The sequence below is a fragment of the Chelonia mydas genome, chromosome 2 (assembly GCF_015237465.2).
Source record: "Chelonia mydas isolate rCheMyd1 chromosome 2, rCheMyd1.pri.v2, whole genome shotgun sequence".
NCBI classification, from domain to species: Eukaryota; Metazoa; Chordata; order Testudines; family Cheloniidae; genus Chelonia; species Chelonia mydas.
Genome location: NC_057850.1, coordinates 200,784,227 through 200,794,292, shown reverse-complemented (window position 1 = coordinate 200,794,292; position 10,066 = coordinate 200,784,227). Strand labels below are relative to the sequence as shown.

Genomic DNA, 10,066 nt, shown 5'->3' with positions numbered 1-10,066 from the left:
GAATGGAGAGGTCTTTCTGCTACAGGGAAAAGAAGGCTTCACCATTACCCCTTCTATAACACGCCCCCAGTAACCATTGCTTTGTGTCAGGCTGCAGGCTGCATTGCATTCTAGCTATCTGTGAACGGACTAGTATTTGGATAGACAGAAAGCTTCACGGAATGACATTACTTTGCACGCAGCTTTCGTGATCAAGTCACCAGGGGAGGGAGTGTTTATTATGACTGCAGAAGGTCAAGATAGTGTGTAGATTAACACAGCATGTCTGTTGAAGGAATTACAGAGAATAAATTACAAGTGGCCTTTTATCTTGTCCATTTAAGGACACAAAGAAGAAAAGTGATGACAGAAGAGATTGATACTCAAATGTTAAGGCAGAAGTACTGTGATGGTGGTGCTGGTAACTGATACAAGTGACTGCAGACAAGCCTGAATTCAGGGAGGGGTTTTGACGATCCAAGGCAGGGATTTGAGGGACAGCTGTGAAAAGCTTTCTCCGTCACTGTTTCTGGCAGAAAGCACTAAAGCATTTGGGCAATACATCAGTTAAAGTCTCTCTCACACACTCCATCTGAAAGTTTTCAAAGCGTATTTTGCCTCTCAGTCATCATCAAACTAACGAACTCCGAAAGCTGCACTGGGAACACCAGAATGTAAGCATGGAGTAAAGTCAAAAAAGCCTCAGTCAATTATGCCCCAGTAATATCAAATCAATGAATTCACAGTTTGACTGCTTATGGCAGATGGATGAACACTTGTCGATTTACCTAGTGCTGAGTGAGAGTCAGATTTATTTCCAGAGCTTGTTTCTATCATTTCTCCTGACTGACACTGCAAGGCAAAGTGTGCACCTGTGATTTTTCAAATGGAGAAGCTCCCCAAATATTTCATGGTGAGCCACAATGAAGTCCATTGGCAAAACACTCTGGGACTTTTGGCTTCTTTTGACTTACGAATCAGACGCAATGAATAAACACAGCACCCTAATCTGGCACTAGAGGTAAATATTTGCAACAGCTTCTCTCTGTGGCACTGGGGGCTCCTGGAGCTGTTCTTGGGAACTGAGTTTCCAGAGGTCAGTCACCCTGTGGGTGGGTGGAAAGTCACTTTTCTACCCACAGGGTGAATTAGGAATAGCCACACAAGGCAGTGTAAAAAATCCAAATCTGGAGCTACCGGGCACATAGAAATGAGAGCAAATGCACTAGCCTCTGGTATGTGTCAAAAATGTATCCACATTGCCATATTACGTTTGTTCAGTTGCCTCCCTGAACAGAGTTGTGGAGCTCAGGAGGGTCTTTGCTGATGGGTTTCTACATTAAGAAAAGGACAGCATGATATCTAGTACCAGTTGGCATGGCTTCTTATCTTTATACTAATGTAGTCTTGGTGAAAAGTCTAAAATTGCCCAGTAAAGTGAAATCCTTTATTTGTTAGTGATGAGCTAGAATCAAGTCCAAGCATTCAGACAGCTCTGAGAGTTTAGATCCGAGTTTGAATTTTGCATCTTGAGCCAAGCTCTATTATTTAGTCATCAACAGGTCAAGATTGGCCACAGCATTGCAAGTTTCCCCACACTGATCCTTCTCTGTCAATGCATTTTTTTCCCCTCTCGGCCTCCCTGCTTCCCTTCCCATGGAATAAATTTGCCCCCTGAGGAGGGAAGAATGCTCCCTGCTCGTCTTTCTGCAGACCCTGTGGTTGCCTTGTACGTGTGCTAGCATCAAGGTAACATAACAATGAGGCTAGGACTAGAATAAGCCGACAAGATCACAGCCAGATGCAGGTCTGTGTGGAACTTATGGGGGAGTAGCACTTACTGAGCCTGGTCTGGAAACCTGCAAGCTCTTATTTGCTTGAATAGAGACAGGACTGGAGAGGGCACCCCAGGCAAGAGGCCTGATGAGCCCGACTCTAGATTGGACTGTCAGAGGGTCCCAGAACAAGAACTTCTGTTGCTCACTTTGGACTGTAACTGTTTGAATGTCTGGAGCTAGGGTATTTGCAACCTTTCTCTTTCCTGCCAGCCCCAGTAAAATACTTTTCACTTAGCCATTTTCAGAAAGGGGAACTATGCAAAAATGAGGAGGTTAGTTAAACAGAAATTAAAAGGTACAGTGACTAGAGTGAAATCCCTGCAAGCTGCATGGACACTTTTCAAAGACACCATAATAGAGGCTCAACTTAAATGTATACCCCAAATTAAAAAGCACAGTAAAAGAACTAAAAAAGAGCCACCGTGGTTTAACAACCATGTCAAAGAAGCAGTAAGAGATAAAAAGGCATCTTTTAAAAGTGGAAGTCAAATCCTAGTGAGGTAAATAGAAAGGAGCATAAACACTGCCAAATTAAATGTGAAAATGCAGTAAGAAAAGCCAAAAAGGAGTTTGAAGAACAGCTAGCCAAAAACTCAAAAGGTAATAACAAAATGCTTTTTAAGTACATCAGAAGCAGGAAGCCTGCTAAATAACCAGTGGGGCCCCTGGACGATTGAGATACAAAAGGAGCACTCAAAGATGATAAAGTCATTGCAGAGAAACTAAATGAATTCTTTGCTTCAGTCTTCACGGCTAAGGATGTTAGGGAGATTCCCAAACCTGAGCCATCTTTTGTAGGTGATAAATCTGAGGAATTGTCGCTAGAGGAGGTTTTGGAATTAATTGAGAAACTTAACAGTAACAAGTCACCGGGACCAGATGGCATTCACCCAAGAATTCTGAAAGAACTCAAATGTGAAATTGTGGAACTATTAACTATTGTTTGTAACCTGTCCTTTAAATCAGCTACTGTACCCAACGACTGGAAGATAGCTAATGGAACGCCAATATTTAAGAAGGGCTCTAGAGGTGATCCCGGCAATTACAGACCAGTAAGTCTAACGTCAGTACCGGGCAAATTAGTTGAACAATAGTAAAGAATAAAATTGTCAGACACATAGAAGAACATAAATTGTTGCGCAAAAGTCAGCATGGTTTCTGTCTTACTAATATATTAGAGTTCTTTGAGGGGGTCAACAAACATGTGGACAAGGGGGATCCAGTGGACATAGTGTACTTAGATTTCCAGAAAGCCTTTGACAAGGTCCCTCACCAAAGGCTCTTACGTAAATTAAGTTGCCATGGGATAAGAGGGAAGATCCTTTCATGGACTGAGAACTGGTTAAAAGACAGGGAACAAAGGGTAGGAATAAATGGTAAATTCTCAGAATGGGGAGAGGTAACTAGTGGTGTTCCCCAAGGGTCAGTCCTAGGACCAATTCTATTCAACTTATTCATAAATGATCTGGAGAAAGGGCTAAACAGTGAGGTGGCAAAGTTTGCAGATGATACTAAACTGCTCAAGATAGTTAAGACCAAAGCAGACTGTGAAGAACTTCAAAAAGATCTCAAAAAACTAAGTGATTGGTCAACAAAATGGCAAATGAAATTTAAAGTGGATAAATGTAAAGTAATGCACATTGGAAAAAATAACCCCAACTATACATACGATATGATGGGGGCTAATTTAGCTACAACTAATCAGAAGAAAGATCTTGGGAGTCATTGTGGATAGTTCTCTGAAGACGTCCACACAGTGTGCAGCGGCAGTCAAAAAAGTAAACAAGATGTTAGGAATCATTTAAAAAGTGATAGAGAATAAGACGGAGAATATCTTATTGACCTTATATAAATCCATGGTGCGCCCACATCTTGAATACCACGTACAGATGTGGTCTCCTCATCTCAAAAAAGATATACTGGCATTAGAAAAGGTTCAGAAAAGGGCAACTAAAATGATTAGGGGTTTGGAAGGTTCCCATAGGAGGAGAGATTAAATAGGCTAGGACTTCTCAGCTTGGAAAAAAGGAGACTAGGGGGGGATATGACAGAGGTATATAAAATCATGAGTGGTGTGGAGAAAGTGAATAAGGAAAAGTTATTTACTTGTTCCCATAATATAAGAACTAGGGGCCACCAAATGAAATTAATGGGTGGCAGGTTTAAAACAAATAAAAGGAAGTTCTTCTTCACTCAGCGCACAGTCAACCTGTGGAACTCCTTGCCTGAAGAGGTTGTGAAGGCTAGGACTATAACAGGGTTTAAAAGAGGACTGGTAAATTCATGGAGGTTAAGTCCATTAATGGCTATTAGCCAGGATGGTTAAGGAATGGTGTCCCTACTCTCTGTTTGTCAGAGGGTGGAGATGGATGGCAGGAGAGAGATTACTAGATCATTACCTGTTAAGTTCACTCCCCCTGGGGCACCTGGCATTGGCCACTGTCAGTAGACAGGATACTGGGCTGGATGGACCTTTGGTCCGACCCAGTGTGGCCATTCTTATGTTCATGTGTCTGAGTGGCTATTGGGATGCACCAGGGCTAGTGCCTATAAGGAGTGTTTCTTTCAGAGCAATATTCCGTCTCCCACAAATGATAATTATCTGGATCATTTTCTCTAGTGCATACCTACTAAATTCAGTAAACAGTTTAACAGACTGACAGTGTCTGGTATATGATGCTATCTTCAATCTTCCTGTACGGTCACATCTGCAAATAAAATATCTTTGTGACTGAATTCCCATGTTCTTTGGGCTTCAGACATATCTTGCAGCTCTATTTGGTCAACCACAAACATTGAGAACAAAGCCGTCTTTCTGGTTAAAAAATTAAACATGGAGCAGAGTGAACGCATGCATTTATTATAGTGTGTAACACTCTTACTCACTTGAATTGACAATGAGCATCTTATTTCCATTCTCTCCTGCTTCCATTTGTCACTGAGGAAATTCAGTCCACGGCTGTGTCATTGTTAGAATAATCTCAGACTTCTGGACACCAGTCAGATTATGACAGTCACACAAAACAAATGCCACCTTCATCTTGGACAGGTTTTGCTTTGGAGGTATGTCTTCATTTCCAGTTGCCCTGTTCTGCTTCTGGCATATCGACTTCCAGCTCTTATCTCTTGTGGAATTTTAGGTCCTGGCTGAACTAGAAATACAATACAGGAAAAGGATTTGGTTCCAGTACTGTTGCCTCCTGAACCAATCAAAATAAGGTTGCAATTTGTAGTGTAGACAGAGAATTAGCTGTGTTCCATAACCTGTCTAGAGTCTTGCCTGTGTCTGCTAGAAGTCGATCCCCAACTCAGTTGTATTTGTAGCATGAACAGGGCTTTATCTGGCCAGAGTCCAGGGAGCTCAGCACATCACATGAGAATCAAAGCGCTTATTTGAACAGTAGAGGTATATTTGCCTCTATGTGCAGTCAACATTTTTATAAAACATTTCGTTGCTGCAATATTGCTAAGACTTAAATTTTTCTTTCCATCCACACAGTTAAAACTCTCATCTAGACACTCATCATCTCACATCTTGACTGCTACAACCTCCTCCTGCTCTCTGGCTCCTGGGACATCCACCAAAATGCATCTGCTAAGGTTAATCTTCTTAGCTCGAAAGTTTGTCTCTTTTTTTCACCAACAGTAGTTGGTCCAATAAAAGATGTTACCTCACCCATCTTGTCTCTGTAATAGTCTGGGACCAACATGGCTACAACAACACTACACACAATCTTCTTACCATGTCATTCTGATCATATCACCCCCTCTTTCTGAATCCCTCCTTCTTCTCCACCACGTCAAGTTCGAGCTTCCTGTCCTCACTATTAAGGACCTTTACAACTTTGCCTATTCTTGCCAATTGCTCTTCATTCCATCAGTGAGGCCAGCCTCCACATTGTCCACTTTTTTCACAACCATCCTCGCACTTTTTCTCATGCCACCCCTTCTGCATGGACTGCTCCGTCTTAACTGATCCAGAGGACCACTACTTTCTGCTCCTTCAAATCCCCCCTTAAAACTTTTATCATGAGGGTCTCAAGAAATTAGCACATAAGCACAGCCATACTGGGACAGACCAATGGTCCATCTAGCCCAGGATCCTGTCTTCCGACAGTGGCCAACGCCTGGGGCTTCAGAGGGAATGAACAGAACTGGTAATCCTCAAGTGATCCATCTCCTGTTGTCCAGTCCCAGCTTTTGGCAAATAGAGACGAGGAACACCCAGATCCCTGGTTTTGCATCCCTGCCCATTCTGGCTAATAGTCATTGATGGACCTATCCTCCATGAATTTATTTAGTAGTTCTTTTTTTAACCCTATTATAGTCTTGGCCTTCACAACATCCTCTGGCAAAGAGTTCCACAGGTTATCATCTGACTGTTTAATGGCTTGGTAGAGGGGTGGGTGGGATAACTGATATTGTTTAATATTTTTTTTATTGCATGTATCCTCCCTCTCCCTCACCTTCTATATGTTGCTTTTCTTAGATTGTATGCTTTTTCTAGAGAGGGGCTCTGTCTTCCTAGATGCGTTGACAGAGCTGCCATAATTCAGATATGGATCCTGCCATAATACAGATGTTAAATAATCTATAATATATAAAATATTTTTATTAGATTTCTAAAATGTATCCAGTGGGGCCTCAGGGGAAGTGAATATAGTTTAATAAAATACAAACTCTGTGCTCGAGAAACAAAGGAAAGAGAGATTTCCCCCAGTAATAAACAGCCCTAAGGCTGTAGTGAATCTTGCACAGCTGGTGTGGGGAAGAATGAAGGGAATTGAGAATCGGCTGTTTGTAGTTTTAAAAATTAAAAAAGAGTGGGAAATATATCTTAGGGCTGAGGGGCGAAATCACTGGGAGCAAGTCAAGCATCCCTCCCTGATGCCAACTAAGGGTAATTCAGCCAGATGGCTCAATCTTCTCTCCCAGCTGAGAATTTCATTTTGTGAGTGCTGTATAAAGGGAGTGCTGCCTTGTTAAGATCTCTTCTGTCTGCCTATCAACCTGCCCTCACTTACTAAACTCCAAAAAGGAATTACTCATGGCTCAGCCTCTCTGATGTCATTTCCCAGAGCCACTGGAGTCTGACTGAATGGAGTCTGACTCCAGGCCACTTTGCACCTCTTGTGTGATCACAGGAATATTTCATATCTGTCCTTGACTAGGTGTGATTTAGACCTAGGTGGCCATGAAGCCGTGCAGTTCCAGATGGCTCCATACCATGGACCATGATTATGCCTTAATGCCAGGCATGGTGGTGGCACTGTGATCTGAACCCTTGATTACAAAACAGGGTTTGAAATAGCATGGGAATAGGCTTTCCCATGAGGTTCCTGGTATTTCCTGCATTTAGTCACACCAGAAATACCAATGGCCTCTATTGTGTTATTTTGGTACTTTCACTTTGAGTGCTGACTAGAACTGAGAAGAACGGAGGTTCATACAAATGAAGAACAAAGAGAGAGAGAAAGATAAATAAACCTCAATGGTGGGCTCTGTTTGTGCCCCATTACTCACTTTGAGTAGTACCTTACCCATTCTATGTAAGGAGGCCCATAATTTCAGTGAAACTACTCCTGGAGTAAAGTGTGTTTCGTGATAAAGTTGGCAGGACTGAGCCCTTCATTTGAGTTTTCAGCAAAGGTAGAGGTTAGTTCTCAGTTCATCTGAAACCAGTTACCCATTTCTACTGTAATGCAGTTGCCCTGGAGTGCCTACTATTTAGGAACCTGTCCCCTTTGCTTGTTGAGACTTAAACACACACGCTCACTGTCAGAGCTGTCATTTTTTACTTGCTGAAATAACTATCTCTTGTTTGCAGTGTGGTCGTAGCTGTATTGGTTTCATGACATGAAAGAGACAGGGTCCGGGAGGTATTCTCTTTTATTGGTCCAATAAAAGGTATTACCTCGCCTGCTTTGTCTCTTAACTCTCTCTTGCAAAGCTAAGACTATAATATTTTGTTAAGCAGCAGTTTGTAACATTAGTAAATGCAAATCCAGAATCAACATTGTGCCTCTTAGCTGGATGATTCCACGTTGATTTTTTTTCTCCTCTTCCCTCCAGAGGATGAGATTTGAATTTATTCAGTAGAAATGGACAAATACCATAAAAATGTTTGGTGATTTAGAAAATTAATTCGCTTTGCCCATGCTTCTGCCCTTTTTTGTGTTTGCTTTCTGTGAACATTTGAATGATCAAGTTTTACTTGCTTGAATGCTCATGGAAAGCAAATTTTAAGCATGCACGCTCAAATACTGCCAGATAGCAGAAGTGCCAGGTTGCGATGACAAAGCTAGGCTGATGCCTTAAGCCTAAACTTGCCTAATGAGGGACAGCATTCTTCATCTACTGCTGCTGTGACCATTTCTCTTCATTGTGTGCGGGGCAATTAGTGTGTTTGAAAGGGACACTGCTTAACACAGCAGGGGTCAGGGTTTCCAATAATCCTCACCAGAGCCCTGGCACACAGGCAATTAAATGAGGATCTGACTGTGCTCCTGGCAACTAGGGCTGTGTGTGCATGTGCAATTATTTGGGGTGAATGTGTTAAAAGAAAATGTAATTGCAGCTGTGCACCTAGACAACAGATCTTACAGTGGCATCATTTTTCTTGGACCAGTGTCTTAGGTAAAGCGAATCTGGCCCAGAAAAAATGAATAAAATTCATGAATTCTCCTTATTTGAAAAATTCAGAGCCCTGGTGCCTCTTCATGCCCTCTGCCCGACCATCAAAGTTACATTCATCCAATCAGAGTACAGATACAATACCATGTGAGTTCCACCACCATTCATAACTAACACAACTCACATTTTGAATAGTGAATATCAGATACTTGCAGCAAATTCTTCACAGCCAATCTAAGAAGTTTAAAAAAAAAAAGAGAATAAATTGGTCAAGTAAATTTGAATTACAGATAAATCAGAGGAAATCACAATCTGCAGCTATTCTGTGAGAAAGAAAAAAAGAAAAAATTACCCACACAATGTAGCTTCTTTTATTTGTTGAGAATGATTGACTCAGTTCTGACATTGAGATCTTGCAGTGGGGTGGACTGTAAGCAGGTACTTTGTTTGCTGGTACAGGCTTCAGGTCCTGATCATCAATCTTCACCCATTAAAATAACCACTGCTGCCTTTCCAAGTGTAATTTATTCAATAAGATGCTTTTTGAGGAAGTTGCAGGGATTCTTGATTTTCATTTGTCTTTTGTCTGGATCTATGAAATAAGTTTGCCATATTGTCCATTTCATGCTAATTTCACAATATATTCATATATTCATTTCAGCTATGTAATCTGGGAAGTGCTCTGCTGACAATCAGACACTGCAGTTAAAAAATGGAGATACACAAATCAACTGAAGACAATTGAATACAATCATTTTACATAACAATAATGGAAAGACTAGAAATATTAAAAATAAATGCAAGTGAGTTTAGCTGGCTTTCAGGTTTGAGCCTTTTAAATTATTTGTAGAAGGTCCCAGGGCTGGCAACTAGGATAGCTGGGTTCTATTCCATCCTGCTATTGATACAATGTAGACCTTGGGCAAGACACTTAATGTCTCTGTACCTCAGGTTTTCTAGGAGTCCAGATACTAAGGTCAGGGAAGGTAATAAGGATGGTAGAAGGATACCGAGTATGCCTCATGTGCTATGCCAACTCATAGTTAGGGACAAATATCTTTATGCCCTTTATATCTTTACCTATATAACTTAGCATACACTTGGGGTTGCCACTGGGTTATTTTTAGGTCATTCCAGGAATATATATTTCTGCAAGCACTATTTCTGGGAATTACGCCAGACTGGGGCGGATGACTGCTGCAGTCTACATGGAGCCTGCAGGGATAAATACAAAACAGCCATTGGCATTCTCTTTCTTGTCATTCCTTATGGTCTCAAAGGGAGAAGTAAGGTCAGTTTTATAGGAAAAAAACAGTTTAAAAGAAACACTGCATTCAGTGAAATGAAGTTGGAGGGCATATTATGGGGGGAGATGTAAAGGAACTACAGGACACTGACATGAGCTACTAAGCGGCTGCAGGACTGTGTACAGAGGACTGTCTGCTCTGCAAGGTGCAGAACACTTCCTGCAGGGCCCTGAGCTCTCTGAATTCCCTCAAGCAGCTCTTGCAAGGTATTGAGGGAGCTGAGCACCTTGCAGAGTTGGGCCTTAGAAAACAGTGTTCCTATTAATCAACGTAGAACGAAAGACAGAAGAGTGGTGGTGGTATCTTTTT

At 41.6% G+C, this 10,066-nt stretch overlaps 1 long non-coding RNA gene across 2 annotated transcripts; it reads right to left on the bottom strand.

Moving 5' to 3' along the window:
• Positions 1 to 4,717: 4,717 nt before the first annotated feature.
• Positions 4,718 to 9,498, bottom strand: LOC119565519. 2 transcript variants are annotated; one of them, XR_005224190.1, is made up of 4 exons: positions 9,397 to 9,498; positions 8,807 to 9,042; positions 8,635 to 8,684; positions 4,718 to 4,969 (listed from the first exon to the last, which is right to left on the bottom strand). It is a non-coding gene; the product is annotated as an uncharacterized LOC119565519 (long non-coding RNA). The 2 variants fall into 2 exon arrangements; XR_005224189.1 differs by having other exon boundaries at positions 8,807 to 9,456.
• Positions 9,499 to 10,066: the final 568 nt, after the last annotated feature.